This window comes from Rhincodon typus, chromosome 22 (genome assembly GCF_021869965.1).
Source record: "Rhincodon typus isolate 14 chromosome 22, sRhiTyp1.1, whole genome shotgun sequence".
NCBI classification, from domain to species: domain Eukaryota; kingdom Metazoa; phylum Chordata; class Chondrichthyes; order Orectolobiformes; family Rhincodontidae; genus Rhincodon; species Rhincodon typus.
The window spans coordinates 33195176-33210573 of record NC_063353.1 but is presented as its reverse complement, the minus strand read 5'-3'; the positions used below and the strand labels follow the sequence as shown (position 1 = coordinate 33210573).

The following is a 15398-nucleotide window of genomic DNA, read 5'->3' as shown; positions in this document are numbered from 1 at the left end:
TGTGTCGAGGCATGTATCGTTGAATACTTTTAAGACAGTGAATGGATTTTTGTTCAGCGGGACAATCAAGGATCATCAGGTATAGATGGGAGTGTGGAATTTGCAAGGTCTTGTTGAATGGTGAGAGCAAGCCTAATGGTCTATTTTTGCTCCTATTTTGTGTGTTTGAGTTTGTGCCAGTTTGTATTCAGATCAAGTCAACATGCACTCAAACCATGAAATCATGCTAACCCTCTGCATAAAATAGCACCGGTCGTAGGTCAATTTGTACTGTTAAAAGAGGTTGATGGAATCAAGGCCTTGGGCAACCTAATCTGGGCCAGCATTCTGGTACTGTCTGGATAGAACACTGTGTTGGTTGCAAGTAATACCCCTTCAGACTAGACATTAAACCACATCCTCCTGATCAGTTCAAGCAGAATAAGGTAGTTGCCCTGTCTAGAACTCTCTTCCCCTATCCTGACCCAATTCAAAGCTCCTCTGATTAACTATCTATGGACCATTGCTAACATAGTGACCATCGATATGCTTCATAAATATTTGTTGCAATTTAAATTTACAATATTTTAAAGACAGTCATCAGTTCCCTTTGGGACTAGGATTCAGGTACATTGTGAAGAAAGAATAGAGAGAGCATTCAGTGTTTCCAAGGTGATACCATGGAAACAGGGACAAAATGAAGGTGGTAGCATGACACCCCAGCACTTCATTTGCTTTAAAATCTCTTCATTGCCATAACTCAACTGGTATTCAGCATAACTTCTTAATATCTCCATGGCAACTAGGTAATGACTGCTAACAGCACACACTGAAGATGCAAGCAGTGTTTATCTCTAAACCCACCCCCACAGTTTAACTGAACTTCTTAGTCCACAGTCTGAGACAGGTAAGGAAGGAGTTAATATCAGAAGGAGAGAATTCAACCTGTTGCTGATCATTCTTGCATCAAGGTGGATGATGAAGAGCGGCTGCTTGTATAACATAGCTTAGAAGCTGATAATACAGACCACAGGCTATACTTGGAGATACTTGCAATAGCAGGGCTTGTAGTGGCATTGGTCAACGAGATGGGCCATGGAAATCAGTGGGGTGTGTGTGTGTGTGTGTGTGTGTGTGTGTATGTGTGTGCGCGCGCGCGTGTGTGCATGTTGGATCAATGAGAGAGGCCAGTGGGAATCAGAGATAACATCAACGATTTAAATATATTTTCATATCATTTATTTTACAGGTTGTATTTGAGCTAGTGGCATGTGGGTTTGGTCTGTGTGTCTGAAGGTGTTTAATGATTAACTTGCAAGTTGTAAGGCACAGTGATTTCTTTTAATAAATAGTGAAAGAGAGGGAAACTTTCTGATACATAGTTTCTTTTTCATTGGGAGAATTTTTATGAGCAAAGTAAACAGTTCTACAATAGAGATAGATCATCCAAACCATCATCCTCCGACATTTCTGCCATCTGCAATCTGACCCCACTACCAAAGACATTTTTCCTTCCCCACCCTTATCTGCTTTCCGGAGGGACCACTCTCTCTGTGACTCCCTTGTCCGCTCCACACTCCCCCCCCAGCCCCACCACCCCCGGCACTTTTCCCTGCAACCGTAGCAAGTGCTACACCTGCCCCTACACCTCCCCCCTCACCCCCATCCCAGGCCCTAAGAAGACCTTCCACATCAAACAGATGTTCACCTGCACATCTGCTAATGTGGTATACTGTATCTGCTGCAACTGTTGTGGCCTCCTCTACATCGGGGAAACCAAGCGGAGGCTTGGGGACTGCTTTGCGGAACACCTATGCTCGGTTCGCAACAAACAACTACACCTCCCAGTCGCGAACCATTTCAACTCCCCCTCCCACTCCTTGGACGACATGTCCATCCTGGGCCTCCTGCATTGCCACAATGATGCCACCCGAAAGCTGCAGAACAGCATCTCATATTTCGCTTGGGAACCCTGCAGCCCAAGGGTATCAATGTGGACTTCACAAGCTTCAAAATCTCCCCTCCCCCGACCGCATGCCAAAACCAGCCCAGCTAGTCCCTGCCTCCCTAACCATTCCTCCCACTTCAAGCCCCACCCCCATCTCCTACCCACTAACCTCATCCCGCCTCCTTGACCTGTCCGTCCTCCCTGGACCGACCTATCCCCTCCCTAACTCCCCACGTACATTCACTTTCACTGGTTCCAACCCCGCCTCTTTGACCTGTCTGTCTCCTCTCCAACTATCTTTTCCATCTTCTATCCACCTCTCCCTCTCTCCCAATTTATTTCAGAATCCCCTTCCCCTCCCCCATTTCTGAAGAAGGGTCTCGACCCAAAACGTCAGCTTTCCTGCTCCTCTGATGCTGCTTGACCTGCTGTGTTCATCCAGCTCTACACCATGCTATCTCAGTTCTACAATAGGCTTTCAGTTTAGAAAGTCAGAGATTGATCCTTTTCTGTTTTGATTAGGGAAAACATACAGAGCCTGGAGAAAAGCTTTCTGGGTTCAGTTTGGCAGCTTTGCAGAAGTCTGGGCTGACGCTGGATTTGTAAAACAGCTGCCCCTGATGAAAGGAGACGGTTTAGAACTATTAAGAAACTGGTTACCTCAGTGTAAGGAGATTATTTTTAAAATTCCAGTTCAGAAGTGTTTGGTTGTAACTTCGAAGGAGGTATTTAAAGCTGAAAAAGTCTAAACTTGGTTGTATGAAGATTCAAGGAAGACCTGATCAGATTCTCAAGTTGGGAATTGAAACCACAGCTAAGTCAAACCCTATGTATGACAAAGAAGGAAACTCCCCTTCTGGTATCTGGTAAAAGGATGCTGATGGGATTAATGGTATTGTAGTGGACCATGTGTTTTGAAATCTTTAAACTTGTGTTATATGCAAATAATTTGTTTCATACCATTTCATCTTCATTAATTTTAACATAGAACATAGAACAGTACAGCACAGTACAGGCCCTTCAGCCCACGATGTTGTGCCGACCTATTATCCTACTAAAATCAATCTACCCTGCATACCCTACATTTTACTATCCTCCATGTGCCTATCCAAGAGTTGTTTAAAAGTCTCTAAAGTATCTGACTCCACAATCCCTGCTGGCAGCGCATTCCACACGCCCACCACTCTCTGTGTGAGGAACCTACCTCTGACATCTCCCCTATACCTTCCTCCAATCACCTTAAAATTATGCCCCCTCATAATAGTCATTGACTATTAATAGACTATCCACTCTATCTATGCCTCTCATCATCTTGTAAACTTCTATCAAGTCACCTCTCACCCTTCTTTGCCCCAATGAAAAAAGCCCTAGCTCCCTCACCCTTTCCTCATAAGACCTGCCCTCAAGTTCAGGCAGCATCCTGGTACATTTCCTCTGCACCCTCTCTAAAGCTTCCACATCTTTCCTGTAATGAGGTGACCAGAACTGAAAATGTGTAATAAATTTCTGTTTTATTATTAAAAGCATATCTACAGCACTGCATTTTGTTCCAATGAATGATCATCTTGTCAAATCCGAAAAAAAAACATAATCTGCCAAGCCCGATTCTGACTTGTCCAATAATATCACCAACTGGGATTATAACAATAGTCAATGAGAGTCAGCAAGAGGAATCAGTGAAGTCCAGTTCAGCAGAGTTGGTGGGAGTGGTATAAATGCAGTTAGTGAGAGAGGCCAGTGGGATTTAGTAATCGTTAATGAGAAACTTCAAGTGATGTTCAATGAGAGTCAGTGAGGATCTGCAACAATATGTCCTGGAGTCAGTAAGGGGATAGCTGTATTCAAATTTTCAGAAAACAGATTTAGTTAACAGCATGTAAATGCATGATCATTTATCGAATAACAATCATAATCATATTGTTTGGAAGGAAGAATCATGAAAAAAGCTAAGATTCTAAGTTTACATAAAACTGATTTGAGTGGGATGGGGAAGAGTGTACACAAAACTGGGCAAATCAGTTTGGATAAAATGACGAAAAAATAAGATGGAAATGTTCAGAAGAGAACTTAATGTGTCACAGAACTAATTGGCACCCCCCAAAGGTCAGCAAGAACTGAGTTGGAATAATCAAGTCTAACGGTATCAAAGGATACCTAAGATATTAAAAGCTTCTGTGATAAATGACTGAAGCTGAGCTCAAAGAGTTTAGAGCCATTCTCACAGAAGAAGCCCTTCGGCCCATTGAGTCTATGCCAATCTATCTGCACTAATCCCACTATCCAGCACTTGGCCTATAGCCTTGATTATAATGACATTTCAAGTGCTCGTCCATGTACTTTTTAAAGGCCAGGTTTCCTCCGTCAACTGCCTCCCAGACAGTGTATTCCAGAATCGCACCACCCTCTGGGTGAAAAACCCTTTTTCTTAAATTACCTTGAAACCTGCTGCCCTTCACCTGAAAATTATACCCTGTTATTACTGACCCTTCAACTAAAGAAAACAGCTGCTTTCTATCCACCTTTCCACGCCCTCATAACCCTATACACCTCATTATGATCCCCCGTCAGCCTTCTCTCCTCTAAAGATAACAGCCCAAGTTCATCCTGACTCTCTTCAAAGCTCTGTCCCAGACTGCATCCTGGGGAATCTTCTCTGCACCCCACTCCAGTTCGAGCACATCCTTCCTCTAATGTGATGACCACAACTGCACACAGTCCTGCAACTGTGGACCAACCAAACTCCCGTACAGTTCCAACATAACCTCCCTGTTCTTATAATCTACGTCATAACTAATAAATGCAAGCATCCCGTAAGTCTTTGTAACTATCCTATGATCTTGTCCTACTGTCTTCAGGGATCTGCAGAGAAACACCCCAAGATACCACTGTTCCTCTGAGTTTTCTAGTGCCCTGCCATTTATTGAGTATTCTTTTCTCTTGTTACTTCTTCCAAAGTGCATCGAATGACACTTTACAGGGTTAAATTCCATCTGCCACTGATCTGCCTGTCTGACTAATCCATTTATATCCTCCTGTAACCTAAGACCACCTTCCTTACTATTAACCACCCAGCCAATGTTTATTTAATCTGCAAACGTACTTATCATTCCCTCCCCACATTCTCCTCTATATTGTTTGCATACATCATGAACAATAAGAGACCCAGCACTGATCCCTGTGGTATGGCACTGGACACTGATCACCGGTCACTCCAACAGCTTTCTACCACCACACTCTGTATCCTATCACTAAGCCAATTCTGGATCCAACTTGCCAACTTACTCTGGATCCCATGTGCTTTTACCATCTTTATCCCATGTGAGACCTTGTCAAAGCCTTTGCCGAAATCCATGTAAACAACATCAATTGCACTACCTGCAACTACACACCTGGTAACCTTCTCGAAAAATGTTACCAATTTCATTCGGCATGACCTCCCTCTGAAAAAGCCATGCTGACAATACCTGATCAAATATTGCCTCTCCAAGTGGAGATTAAATCTCTCCTTCAGAATTTTCAGAGTGCGGTAATGTTATACAGATGGAAACAAACAATCTTAATGATGGCCAATGAGTATTGGATATTGGATGATGGAGAAGCTCATCTAAAAGTTAATTATGACACCAATATTGGTTTGACACCAGTTTGGTTAATCTCAGACAATTAACAGGGGGCAGGTTGGGATTGGTTGCTTGGGAACGGAATTTACAGTAGAGACTGAAGACATGGCATTGGCCTTCCTTAAATTTAACTGGAGTAATGTTCTGCTCTTGTGTGGTCATTCAGATGGATAAATGAAGATGGAACAGACTATCTTTTAAAGGCAAAAAACTAGATGCAGTAAAGCTCCAATGAGCCTTGGTATAAAGGTACACTTCTCAATAAAAGATTATGAGCAGTACAATAAATAATTAAAAGACTGATAGATATAGTTTGTTATGGTTAGAGCATTAGAATACAAGGGTTTTAAATTTATGCTACAATGATACAAACTCTAGTTAGATCAAACTTTGCATGCTATGAGCAGTTCTGACAACTACAAACCTTAGGAAGGATTTATCAGCCTTTGAATGAGCATAATTTAGATTTGCTAATGTGGTACCAGTCTCCAAGTATTAGTATACGAAAAGAGTGTACAAAAACTGCTGTTGTATTCTACTGTTATATTCTCTGGAATTTGAAAGGTTAAGAGGAGATTTGATCAACATTTTCAAAACATCAAGGGAACAGATTAAGGTAGATAGAAAGGGTGGAGGCCAGAAACAGACAGGAGAATGAGTAAATAATTGCAAAGGTGATTTTCTTTGATATTTTGGAAGTGATAGGTTGAGGTGAGCTTGGGTTTGAACAGGGGATATTGTTCTCTTTGTGTGCTGTGAATTTATTTTAATCACAGCTCTCTGAGTCAGGGAGAATGAGTTGTTAGTCATCCACTCCTGTCGCATCCTGTTGAGCAGGGTTTGATGTACATACAGACAGCCTGTTCAGACAGCACACAATTAAATAGTGAGGGAATTGAAGAGAGAAGGGCAGGATTCCAACCATTCCCCACAGGTCTCCGACTATGGCCAGCACTATCCACACGCTCAGTGTAGCTTCATTGAATATTTGCAGTTTAACAGGTATTCCATTCATTGGTTTCTGCCTTTACATGTTGTGCTTTGTGCCTCTGAAGATATTGTCCATGTTGGTGTAATGGAGTACCAGGTATGTGCATTTCTGAGAGCGTACAGCTGCATGAGTATGCATGTGAGGGTATATGTTGGGGCAGATATAGCATCCCCTTCAATTTCAGAGTCACTCACTTTCATAAAGGTTTGACTCTCACTGGATTCAAACTCCCTCCTTTCCTGAAGGTGATGACCCTCACTAGGCTACAGGTCCCCTCCTCTCCTGAAGATGTTCCTAATCCCGGTCACAGAGCACCCAGCTTTTACTTTCACATATTGGCAGACTGGGAAATCAAAGTCAAGGCCCACCACAGAGACATCACTTTTATGGTAAGAGGAGGATAAACCTTAGCCCTAACCCTGGATAATGAGGGCTCTATAAATGCCCCAGCTACCAGAATTAGCTTAAAAGAGACTAACAATCTCAATTGTAACAATCCTGGTGAGTGCATCTCAGTACCTTTGATGTGTGGTGTAGTTATTCCTACAGTGTCAGGAAATTCAGTCTGTTTCTTGTCTGTTTGTTACGTCTGTTTTATCAATGTTGAATCTGTTTTGAATCAATGTTTTTAAATGGGTGATAACCATACTCAGTACGAATGAAAAATCCTGGACACTCAGTGTCATGGGAAAGGCACCATTCAATCCCTCATTTCTGTTCTGCTATCAGTTAGTACCGACCTGAATATTTATTTGCCTTGACTCCATATTCATTACTACCTTTGCCGAACAAAAATCTATCTATCTCAGTTCTGAAATTTTAATTTGACTTTCTGCCTCAATAGTTTTTTTGTTAAGAATAGTTTTAATGTAAATACTTCAGTTCTGATTGAATGAATACTAAGGGGCGATTGGTAAGTCCTGGCTGTTGTATTATAATTTGAAACCATAAGACTGAGGGACAAATAGGAAAATTAGCATTTATATAGTATCTTTCACAACCTTTACAGCAATGAAGTATTTATAATTATCATTGTTATATAAGAATTGTGGCAAGCAGTTTTGCATGCTGTGTTCCTGAGCTCTGTATTTCTGGCTGAATAATTGTATTTAATGGTGTTGATTGAAGGATAAATATTGGCGAGGAATCTGGGAGAACTCCTCTGGTCTTTTTCAAATTAGTGTTGTGTGATCTTTCACTTCCACTTCAGAGGTTACATGGGGTCTGTTTGTAATGGCCCACCTGAAAGATGGTACCTCTGGCAGAACAGCAACTGTCTCAACAATATATTGGGAGTTTGGTTAGAGTTTAGGCTCAAGTTGCTGCAGTGAAGTTTGGGCTTAAAATTTTCTGACTCAGAAATGTGAGTACTGCTGACTGAGGTATAACTGACTCCATGGACACAGGAACAATGACAGAGCAATATTAAAGAGGACTGACTGACTGGTCTTCAATATTTTACTGTTAGTATCCTAGTCTCCTTCCCAGATATGTTGAAAAGTGTTCTTTAGCAGGAAGCTACTAAAAGTCCTCACCAGCTAAGGTATTGTACAGTTCTTATCTGAACTTACCTGAATAGATAACATGAATCAAGATTTTATCGCCAAGAATCAATGAATTTATTGAGGAGCAAAATGCCATCAATGGAAATTAAAGCTGTCATTATCCCATGGCGTGCGCAAAGTTAAAATTATGCCCATTCCGTATGATCGTAACCATAAGATGCAGGAGTAGAAATAGGCCATTCAGCCCATTGAGTCTGCTCTGTCCTTTAATGAAATTGTGGCTGATCTGATAATCTTCAACTCCACTTTCCGCCTTTACCCGTAACCTTTGATTCCCTTATTAATTAAAAATCTGTCTATCTCAACCTTGAGTGTACTGAACGACTCAGCTTTAACAGCTCTCTGTAGTAATGAATTCCACGGATGCACTACTCTCCAAAAGAAGAAATTCTTTCTCATCTCTAAATGCAACCCTTTATTCTGAGATTATACATCTCATCCTAGACTCTCCCACGAGGGGAAACAACCTTTCTGCATCTACCCTGTCAAATTCCCTAAGAATCTTGTAAGTTTCAATAAAGTCATCTCTCATTCTTCTAAATTCTAAGGAGTATAGGGTCCAGACTAATCAACCTTCCCTCATAATACAGTCCCTCCATAACTAGCACCAGTCTAGGGAACCATTTCTGAACTGTCCCTAATGCCAGGAAATCTTTCCTCAGATAAAGGGCCCAAAACTGTTCACAATATTCCAGCTGTGGTCCTATTGGTGCCTTATACAGTTTGGCAAAATGGCCCTGCTCTTATAGTTCATTCCCTTTGAAATAAAGGCCAAAGATACATTTATCTGAAAACAGAAATCGCTGGAGATCACAGCGGGTCAGGCAGCATCCATGGAGAGAAATCAAGCTAATGTTTCGAGTCCAGATGACAATTGTCTTCCTTATTATCCTTTGACGTTGGACACTATCTTTTCTGTGATTCATGGATGAGGCTTCCCAAATCCATATGTAGCTTTCTGCAGCCTTCTCTGTATAAAAAGTATTCAGCTCCTCTATTCTTCCTGCCAAAATAAATAACCTCAAATTTTCCCAGCTTATATTTACCCATGTCAAATTTTTGCTCACTGATTTAACCTGTCTATATCCCTTTGCAGACTCTTTATCATCCTCAGCCCTTATCTTCCCCCCTATTTTTATATCATCTGTCTACTTGGCTGAGTTCACTTTCCTCATCCAAGTCATAAACATAGATCATAAATGTGGCCCCAGCACTGATCCCTGAGGCACATCACTAGTTACAGGTTTCCATTATGAAAACGCCCTCCTTACCCCAACTCTCTGTCTACTATTCTGCTTGTTATCTCCTCAAAGAATTCTGGTAAATTTATCAGGGATGATTTCCCGTTCACAAAGCCATACTCAGTCTACTTAGTCATATTATATATTTCTAAATAATATGCTCTTGCACCCTTTATCGTAGTCTCTACTACATTTTCCCAATAACAGACATTAAGCTAACTGGTCTAACTACAAACTTTGTGTACGTTGAGCAGAAGTGACCTGTAATTGCTGCTGATAAACCCAAAATCCAGTAGTCTCTTTAGTTATGGCCCCATGGAATATAAAATTTTCCTTAGAACAGTGAGATTTAAAATCTACCCAGTACCTAAGGATTGTGGATTGTTTGCACTTCACCAGTGGAGTATGCACCCCAACTGCTCACAATAGCTTACAAGGTAGCCAGGCTGACAGAGACTTCCTTTTCTATCTTGTGGCATTGTGGGGCCATTCATCACATTCAGCAAATTAATTGGTGATTATTTGACATGCACCTGGATATGATAATGTCGCTCTTTGGAACAGAAAGAACTGCAGGTGAAAGTGACTGGTTGAGATTTGGGATTGAGTCCTGGAGGAGGGGGAGGAATCTGTACACACTCCAAACTGGCTGTCACTAGAATAACTGCAGTGAGTGCTGAGTATATTGTACAGCAGGAGATGTACTCCCACAGGCTTATGACTCATTCCACTTCAGCTTCATTGTTGTTGCTGACAGAGAGTTTTCTGGAGTTTAGGCAGGAATCAAAGCTGGAATTCTCCCTGGATTTTGCCACAAATCAGGTCGTGTTCCATGTTGCCAAGGCCCCTATTAGATACGCCCATTCTGATAGACCTCATGAGGAAGATCCAGGGGGTAGGTCTTACTGTTTCGAGATCCTAGACTGACCTCCCACCAAGGCCATGTGACGTCATCAAAATGGGTGGTGCTTAAGGCACTCTTCAAAATTAACCATTTCACAACCGTACACCCTTATACAAGAGGGAGATTCACTACGCATTGGCTGGACGCTCGGTAACCAGCAGACTGACATAGATTTTAAGGTAATTGCGAGATGCACTACCTTAGAAAATGGAGGCAGATTCAATAGTAACTCTCAAAAAAGGCAACGTATAAATACATGAAAGGAAACAACAGGAGTACGGCCAAAGAGGAGCAGAGTCAAGAGTTCTTACACAGACATGATGAACTGTGTGACCTCCCTCTGTACTGTAAGAAGTACGTGATTCTGTAAAATGGCGATTGTTCATGTGTTAGCATGCACTTAACCACCTCCTCCCCCTCAAACAGAAAAGGAAGACAGTTACTCAATACTGGGAGCATTCCAACTGAAAATGGTAAACAGCCCTGTAAAGGGGCAGGGCTTCTGCACTGACTGGGAGCCGCGATTTGATTTTGTCCTTCATTCCATCAGCCTGGCTGATTTGAGGAATGGTCAGGTTTGAGGCTGGGAGCTTGATGCTCTGTACTTACAGGGTTGACCAAGACCATCATGGACAGTCCTTTAGAGGAAACACCAGCTGACATTGTTACCCTACTTTTGGTAGTCCCTCCCCCTCCCTTCAAAAGGCAGACTTCACACTGAGCATGTTATATCCTTTTAAAAAATGAAATGAAGTAAAAAGTATTAGGAACATTGCCTCCATTTCTTCCCCGCTCACCAGTCCCCTGCTGTGAGAAACCATTTAAAACATTTATTGTTTTTCAATGTAGATTGGTAATTATTCAGCACAGAAGGTTGCTGTAAAATATGGGCACGATTGAAACATTTCAACATAAGTGTGAGATAGGTTTTCTTTTGGAAGGCTTCGATTTTATTGCACTTCAGGAAAACACAGCTACAACAATATCAGTGTATGTCGAGAACAATATTAAACAGGCTGAAGAAGTGGAAAATTAAACATTTAGTGTTGCTGAGGCAATGTTCTAAACTTATGGACAACAGAGTGAGTGAGTACCTGTGACTGTAATGCAGCGTGGTAATATTGGGAGAAAGAGCAGGCCTGGGAATTAAATTCAACCTCAAAAATTCCAGGAAATGTCTTGCTCGCCTGAGCCTCTTGTGCCCGTGGATATTTTTCAGGTTTCTGAGGGCATAGGACAAAGTCCTGCAAAATTGGCCACTTTAGCCATTATTTTGTATTTAGAAAAATGACCGTAATGATTACCAATTTCTACCGTTACACCTTTTCCGTCCATGAGATAGTCCACAATGTGTGCATTCATTGCGTAATGACTGTTATCTGTTTCAAAGAAGGACGTTGGTCTGGGAGAGTGTTTTCTTCACAGGTCCCCTTGGTTCAGTTACTGAAAGCATGGTTTTCTTGAAGCCAGAAAGTGAATGAGTTCAAGCTCAATGTTCAGTCTTACACATAGACCTGGCAAACCGCACAGTACTGACAAAGTGAAACCAAAGCCCTGTGGTCTTTTAAAGTTCTATGACACTATTTGGCACAGAGGGTTTTCTAATTGGTCCAGCTAACCAGGATTGATTTTCTTCTGGTGGCGTCTATTTTGGGAACATAGACCAGAATGTTTCCCTCAAGCAATGTTTTGGGGAAAGTGGTATGAATGGCAAATAATTAAATGGCATGGCGCACTCTTTCTGCCAGCTCAGAATGTAAGTTCTCGGCTGGGGTGTCCAGGAACAACCTACATTACCCACTGCCAGCTAAGGCCAGTAAGTATTTAATTAGTGACCTCTTAAGGGCCTTATCCCACTTGAGCTGCAATTACTTTAGCTCCAGCCAAAGTAAGTAAGAGCCAGTCTACCCAGCTGGTAAGCCAATGAGGGCAACCTGCCAGTTTAGCAGGAAGGAGTGCTCCTGCACACTCATTTGTGTAAGAGTGAGGAGCTGGACCTAGGGCAGGTGGATGACCTCTGAGTGACATCCCCCTGTCGTTTCTTCCAAACATCACAAAACCCCTGTCCTTGTGACCTCCCCAACTCAGAAATCCTCTCCCCCACTCCCGCCCCATCATATAGCACTCACCGCTGACCCACCATCTGGGGGTCTGAGCAGCGTTGTCACAGCACCATGACCTCTGCCAGACTGAACTCTGCAGGTGGCAGGCTCTGATTAGCCAGCAACCAGGATGACTTCCACCAGATTAATAAATCCAGTAGATAGCCCGCTGGCCCAGGACCCCGGATCACTTAATTCCCTTTGGTTTGTAGGATGTTAATGTGTATAAAGGTGCCTACATAACAGTCACTGGCTTTGCAATTTGGTTACACGCGAACTCATTCTGTGTTTGAAGTGCACCGCCTGATACAGGCTAGGAACTTTATGTAAGTAATGTATGTTTGAAGCCTTCCAGCCCTTGTAAAATAATGCTGTGCATGGCCACATTTCCCTGGCAATGGAGAACTGCATTCAGCTCACCGGTGACAAGCATATGAGATTAACCAAGGGACGAATGGTGGTCCTACTCCCAGCCTCATTGAGAGTGTGTACTGTGTGTTGAACCATGATCATGGCATGATTTTGGCATGACGCAGTTTCTAAGCCACTGATTTCAAATTAATCCATAATAATTTCTTTGAAATAAGGTGCTGTAAAACCACACATCTGTCTGTCTCCAGCGAAGGGAGAGTTTTATTTTTATGCAGAACAGATTTTCCAAAAGGGAAATGGGACACCTCAAGTTTGCTTTGGGGCTGCTGTTCGAGTGTGGTGTTGACATTACCCATCATTCCATGTTCTCTGACTAAAATGGCTGTCACTTTAAAATACTCAACTTTTTTTACAAATCTCACCATGGCCTTGCACCCTCTCTATTACTGTAAACTGCCTCTGACCTGTAACACTCTGAGATAGCGGCCCACCAATTCAGGCCTTTTTACCGTCCCTGTTTTCTTCACTCCGCCATTGGCAGCTGTGCTTTAAGCCACCGACACGTTGGTTTCAGAAATGCCAACATCATGGCTGCCCAGCTCTCTCGCTTCTTAAAATCTACCTCTTTGATTTTTACTCACTTTCTCCTGACCATATCATTGTTTCAGAGTAAAGTTTTCATCTGACGAACAATCCTCTGAAGAGCCATGGGGCCTGAGTGTTTGAAGGTTGACTTGGGCCAAGGCTACTTGTGAGCACAAGACCTCCAAACTACAGGAAGATGATGTTAGGAGATTATAGTATCAGACAGGGGACAATGGATTGTATTTATTATCCATTGAAGCAGTTGGTGTTATGTTGACTTCCTGGAGATATAATCTTTCAAATAGTGAAAAATTGCAACAATAAGTTTGTATTCAGCTGAATTCTTACTTAATGACCACCATTACAACTCCTCCCAGGCAGGTTCACAGAATCTGTCCAGTTTTAATAACACTATTAAACTTGAGACTCTGCACTCTTAAGTGGGAAAAGTAGAATGCAAGACAGATAAATGGAAAAACCTCTCCACTTCTTATGTCGTGTTTAAAATAATTATAAGTAGTCTATTACTTGCAGTGTTTAAGTAGCTTCCTGAAGATATTATCAATAAAAGGCTACAGATACTTTCAATTGCACAATGTTATTGACAATTTATCATCCATAGTATATTGACATTGTATGAGTCCTTTGCTATAACCTCTCTAGTCCAGAATGCTTTGGACTGAGGCATTTCTGGATTTTGCAATTTTCTGGAACATAGAATAACATCAGAATTCCTCACCCCAAGTGCATCAACCAGATAGAAGTATGAAGCTGAGAAGCAAAACATTGTAAAGCACTAATACAAACACCTAACAAATTACCTATCCAAACACCATCTTCCATGTTTCCAAAGAATTGCCCTATATTAAATTGGCCAAACAGCTGTGTACTCTCGATCTGCAAAATGACGGAGGATTCAGAATTAGAACTACCAGCAGTCCCTAGCTGGAGAAAGTAATACCTTGATAAACATTCTGTACTTGTTTTCTGACTTCCCCACCTTGATTGTGTCTCCTATGTCATGAAGGGTTGCAGTGCCGTGGTTACTGAGTCTGACAGTGTGGGGCCTGCGGAAAAAATAATCAGACAAGTCATGCTTCTGAGATTTCTGGACTGAAGATGTTACAGTGTATACTATTAATGTCTTATTATTTACAACATAAAAATATCTAAAACTTCATATCTACATTTTATAATCTGTTTTGTAAAGTTTATAGCATACTTAATGTAAGTTATAGTGTCTTTATTAAATGCTCATTAAAATGTCAGAGAAGGTTACCAAAACAAAGCAATTGAGACAAAAACTATTCCTCAATTTTTGTCTCAATTTACCAAGTTCCCCAACCAGGCAACACTTAATCTTTGATCTGATGCTATTACTGAACAAACATTAGACTTTGAGAGGTTACAGGGAAAGACTCTAGGTTTGCAACAGAATAATATATTGTGTATTGCATGAGTTAACACTCCAATTTTGATAGAATATTCAACTTAAAATTAGCAACTCCTTCTTCTTTCTTTTCTTCCCATTCTTCCCTCACCATAAACCTGCCTTTTGATAATTCTCCTTTCAGTTATTCAAGGACTATCACCTATCCAACAGGACAGGAAATCTGCCAGACAATATTACCAATCGCTGTTCTTAGTGTATTTCCAGAATGTATACCCTTTGTTGAAGCCATGCTTTTCACTCAGTTCGAAATTGAATTGGAATGGGTATTATCTTAAAGGTTATAAGTGTGAGAAAATGATCTGCACATGCATTTTGTTCATTTTCTTTCTCAAAATCTCAGAGAAAACTCCACCTCCGCTCCCAAAAATATCTGGTTTAAAAACACACTTGTCAAAATTCTACTCTTGGTTGATCAATGCTAAGATACTGTTAACTGAAAAGTCAGCTAGACTCCAGGAAAATAGGGAAAGGCAGATGGAATGAATAGAAGAAGATACAGACACAAAGTAAAAAAAGGAAAACAAGATGGAGTGGGAGAAAGTTAGAGAAATACATATTGGCAGGCAGAAAGGAGAAGAGACAAACGTAGAGATATGAGTACTTAGGAGTAGTCCCAGAGTACTTAAGGAAGTAGCTCT

The 15398-nt window shown here is 41.5% G+C and overlaps 1 protein-coding gene across 1 annotated transcript in view; it reads left to right on the top strand.

The window, feature by feature from the left end:
* The first annotated feature begins 6441 nt into the window (after positions 1-6441).
* shank3a (SH3 and multiple ankyrin repeat domains 3a) overlaps positions 6442-15398 on the top strand; it is an 886564-nt gene continuing 877607 nt past the window's right edge. Inside the window, exon 1 of the mRNA XM_048610479.1 lies at positions 6442-6549. The gene's annotated coding sequence lies outside the window, so the exon portion shown is untranslated. The remainder of the gene's footprint in view (positions 6550-15398) is intronic.